This window comes from Lygodium microphyllum, chromosome 30 (assembly GCF_053477565.2).
Source record: "Lygodium microphyllum isolate KBCC chromosome 30, Lygodium_microphyllum_v1.1.10, whole genome shotgun sequence".
NCBI lineage: Eukaryota > Viridiplantae > Streptophyta > Polypodiopsida > Schizaeales > Lygodiaceae > Lygodium > Lygodium microphyllum.
The window spans coordinates 97134112-97139581 of NC_141164.1; positions in this window are offsets into that span (position 1 = coordinate 97134112).

Below are 5470 nucleotides of genomic sequence, written 5' to 3' on the forward strand. Positions count from 1 at the left end.
TTTTCGGGGGAATTTTAGACTTGGCAAGGTCTTGACAGGTTGATAGGATATCTTAGTATTAATCTCAGGGATGGGGGATTAGTTATGCTACCTCCTACCTCCTAAGGATTAAATTCTTTATGAAAAATACACAGTATCATGATTGTGATTATTGTCTATAGTAATACTGCAGTGATGATCAAAGGGTGATCATTAGATCATTGGTGATTATTATGGAGATTTATTTGGGGAGGTGTTGAATATCAGACTCAAGAGAATAGACTCTTGGCAAGTACGAAGTAATCCAAAGGGGACTGCTTTGCTACTAGGCAATTCCCTATGGAGGCCAACATGGGTGTTATCAAGGTAATTTGTAAATCACCCATGTGCATCAAGGTAACCATTAGTAGCCTTTGACCATGTTGAATATGTCTTATAAGCTTGTTGTCAAGGCTTTGGCACTCAAAATTAAGGTATTACTAGCTTAAGTTATCCACCCCCAACATTATGGCTTCATTTTTTAATCAGAAGATAGGAAATGCCATCCCTAGTCTTGCAACAGTTATTGACTAAGAAATGATTGGTGGACAGGACTACCTCCTAGTGAATGGATTTTGAAAAGGCATATAATCACATTCCTCAAGATTTCATCTGCATTTACCTCGAAGCAATGGTCTTTGGAAGCAAGTTCTCTAGAATGATTATGACGCTCCTTTCAAGTGTAGAAGTTAAGAGTATCCATTAAAGGGGCAATCTCCAAATCTTTTGAGCTCCAAAGGTCTATGAGACAAGGTTGTCCCACAGCCCTGCTTCTCTATGCCATAGAAATCAGCCATTGCTAAGAAGATTAGACTAGATATTAGTACCAAGAGGGACCTTGCGAAGCCTAAGGATGCATGATGTTAGGGCAAGTAGTAAGTCAATTCTTTGTGGAGGATAACTCCAACATCATCACGGCCCAATGAAGTCAACTCAACACATTGTTTGAAGCTTTTCAAGACTTCTATGACCTATCAGGTTCAATAATAAGCAAGACCAAATTTGAAGTGTTGTATCTAATGACACCCTTGAATGGCTTCTACTATTAGGCTTGAAGATAATTAAGAAATGGGGGTTTTTTAGTTACCTTGGATTGCCCCTTGTTAGGCATGGGGATCACTATTACTTAGTGTTTCAATTGGCTAAAGACTAAAATGGCTTCAAAATTACAAAATTAGAATGGAGAAGCTATTGCTTTAGGGGTAAGGTTCCTCATCTTAAGTTCTATACTAACGGTTATAGTTATCTTTGTAGCTAGCATCTTTACCTTCAGCAAAAAAGGCATGGAATGAACTTGGGGAGGTACTCAATCGCTTCTTGTGGGCTAGAGGAGATATCCAAGCTAGGCATGCCATTTTCATGGGACATTGTCACTCATAATAGTAAGGGGGCAGTTACAATTTGGGGGGGTCTCTCTCTCTCCCATCCGTGGAGTGGTCGTCGAATTCCCTGCTCTACGTATCTCCTGATTCCTGCAAGCCCTTCTCTCTGTTCGCCCAAGATCCTTGGTCTTGCTGACATTTTTGCGAATTGGAGCCTCTTTCCATGGTGGGCTTGGCCTCCGCCTCCTTTTCTGCAATGGGTCTTCATCTCCCACTCTGGGTCCACCGTCCGGCCATAATTCCATGATGTGCTTCACTGTATGGCTTGTACGCGTGTGCGGATTAGTCTGTGCATCCGTTTTCATCAAAGATGGGGCGAAAGTTATTGGTAATGAAGAAAAGGAGGGGTAGAACATGTTCCGTGTAGTGGCAGGAGCATCCATCATCTGTACGATGTCAATGGCAAATAATAATGGAGAATAAAGGGAGCATGCGAGCAATGTGTCTCTTACTAAGCCCATTCCACCTTGATTTGGCAAAGAGATATATGAACAATAGTGGGGCATGGATAGATTGGATCAGAGGATATGGAACCTTGGGTAAGTTTGAAATGGTTATTTCGTTGTTAATCCATTGAATGGAATCGATCCTTTTCCGCATGTACACCAAGGAAGAAGGCAACAGAATAGAATAATTTACTGTCTGGCTGGATTATACGTGGGTAATGGTCTGAGGTAACTGCTAGCCTTCCCATGGGTCATTGCCCCTATCCGTCTGCTCGGTGATTCCTTGAGACACAAAACACGCCTCTGGTCGTATGCTCTTTATCAAGGCCTAGATGCACTTGCTGGGATGATTCCATGATCAAATGGCCTTTGTGGTAGTGCTGATGGAATAGAAAGGAGTTTCTTTCAGTGAAAGTTTCGTATACGTGCTATTACAAGCTTTGAGTAGCTATTGAGGGTCACAAGCGGTGTGATATAGCTTGATCTGTAATGGGTTTCAAAAAATTTGTCACTGAAATCGCTAAAAAGAGACTTTGAATCTGAGAGAGAGAGAGAGAGAGAAAGACCAATCCTCTTTTCTTTCTCTCGCCGGAGTAGGAGAAGCTACGAATGAGGTTGTGGAACAAATTATAAAGAAAGGAAACGTTCTCTTGCTGTGGGCCATGGAGAAGAGAGGAAAGAGAAGATAGACATTGGCTGGACTGCAGGAGGACACGGTCTTCAAAGACGCGACAACGACCCGCGGGATTTACAAGTACGTGCCTAAACCGTTTATCTAAAATAAATGATATAGTATAAGTAAATGTTCAGTTTAGTATTTTTAGAAAATGCTTTGAAACTTGTTTTTCTATGCTGAATGGTTGTTTGCATTTATGTGGACCTATTTTCATTTATTAAAAATAGAAAGTAGTCAAAAAAGCTAAAACAAATAACTTAAAATGACACAAATACATTTTCATAAAATGACTGATTGAAAATTTATAAGTTCTGATATTTTCTCCATAAAGTTTATGACTCTAAAAATCTACTGAATTTTTCTCAGAATTTTTAAAGATGATTTACTATATTTAAAAATTCAGAAAAAAATAGCAGTTTTCATTTACGAGAAATATGTTATTTATCAATGAAAATATGGATCTTTACATGAACAGTTGAAAAGACAATTTTTGAGCTGATGAAGTTTCGTAAGCTTTTAAAACAAAAAGAAACAACAGTTTAAATATATTCTACTGAAAGAAACATTTTCGTATAAACATGATGTTTTATTTTGAGGAAATAAAATGATACGTGATATACTATTCAACAACACAGGGATGAAAAAAAAACAAATGAGAGATACAATAGTATTTTATTGATGTGCTGATGATAAGAAAATTATAACCTTAAATTAAATTACAAATATTTAAAAAAAAACCTTAATAAGATAATCATTTTGATGGCATGAGGGAAAGCCTCAGCATCCGTATTTAGGATCTACATTATATATATATATATATATATATATATATAATCATCTGATGATTGCAAGGAAGAGTGGAGGGCCACTAGGACTAATTTATAAATTAAAAAGGGAATATGGGAATTTAAAAATAAACTATGCATGTGTTTACGTTAGAGTGCGGAGAGTACCTGGCTTTGTCCTGATTTGTATTTAGTAAAGAAGAAGAAGGAAAATACGTTATATTTGCAAAATGGATTAAGTATTTAAACACTAAAGAGCAACGACGAAATTGCAGTATGGAGTTGGGAAACGTTACAAGGAATTAAAGTTATGGGTTTTAGAACGTTAGATTGTTTTGATTTGAATGTTTGTTGTTAATTAAATTTAAAAAAAGGAATTAATTTTAATCAGTTGAAGAAGATAAATATAAAAAGGAATTTAAATGGGGATATTTAAATAGATCTAAGGGATCTATATCTTGAAACAAAATTATTAAAGTCAAACATCAAAACTTCCTGGATAAACCGCCACTAGTTTGGCAGGAGCAAATTATGAGGAGCTGCCCCTGAGAGATGGGGAGAAGCCGTAGTTTTCCTAGATTAAGTCTCACGAATAAAAAGGAAGGCTAGACTAAATTGCAAGAATTAGTTATCAAGATCACCTGTTTAGTGCAACAACTTTTAGGAGTTGGCTTGACAACCGGGTTAAAAGTGGCTTGGTCTTTGGCCAGTCATTTTTTGGTGCGTCTGCCGGGAGACAAGTGCGCTTGAACGGGTGCTCAATTTCTAGGGTATTTAAACCCTAGGTGTCATTTATGAGTGAATACGCAGTCTCTTTTCTAAGGGACTACTTTCCTAATTTGCCCCAAGAGTGCCAAAGAAGAGTGCTGGATTGGGCGAGAGATACAGAATTAGTAGAGGGAGGCGAATATTTTGGCCCTAAATTAACTGTGGACGTAGAGCAATTATCCTCTTGAAGTTGGGGTTATAACGATTGTGCACAAACCATAGTTCTACTAGCAGCAAACTTTGGGCTAATAGACGCAGTAGAGATAAATACAATTAGTGTATCGTACCACTTCGATTGGTATTATCGCAGCTCTTATCAAACCTTTAGAAGAGTGGTTTGGGATGATGTGCTGCCCTGGATACGTGTATCCAGAGGTCTAAAAATTACTTTTGACACAAAAGACATTAGAGAGGTTGCTGAAATCTTAGGCTTAATCCCCGAGCAAGAAGAAAAGTTGCCTTATGGGGAAATAGATCCAGAGTTGCCGACTATTTTGAACCTTCTAAGCACGCATACAAGCGAAAATCTAATTTTATAGCTTCGAATAAAACGAGCGTAATTTTGGAGTATGACAGTAAGAGTTAGTTTAGTAATCATGGATGAATTCAGAAGAGAGACGGAGGCAGCAAAATGAAGCTAGAGATCAACGAGCTAGAGAATGAGCGGCGTGACAGGAGGCTTGGTTATTAGAAAGGCTTGAGAGGGTTAACGCATTACTGAACTTGGGGATAGACGCTGTGTCTAACTCAAACGTAGAATCCTTAGAGCCTAACATCTCATTTGATAAAACACTATCAAAGGAAAGTGAAGCAGCTGCATACCAGTGGGATCGAGTGATTTCAAGCACTGATAGTCCTACCGAGGTAAAGAGTACGCAAAGTGAGCGTGGAAAGTGAAGCTAATGCCACTATAGGGAGTAATGAATCTGCATTTAGTTCGAATTCAGAATCTACTTTTAGGTTAAACTACTTATTTAAAGCACCAAAAGAACCCTTGTGGATAGATAGAGTGACAGATTTGGGATTACGTTCTTTGTTTCGTATTCCCCATCAAAGAGAGCAATCAAGAGTCGTATATGACTTTGGATTAAGATCCTTATTCAGAAAAGCCAAGGAACCCGTGTGGTTTGACTCTACTTCGGATTTTGGACTAGGAACACTATTTAGGGAAACAATGGCTCGAAATCCAGTCAGATTAGCTGACTTCACGCAATTCGGGGGACTGTGGGACGAAGATCCCGATGCCCATTCGCAACGATTTGAGGTTACTTGTGTCGCCAATGAGATAATAGACGACGATCAAAAGCTTCATATCTTCCCTGCAACATTAAAAGATGAAGCAGCGAGATGGTACGGGAACCTGGATGTTCAACATAAAGGAACCTATGCTGCTTT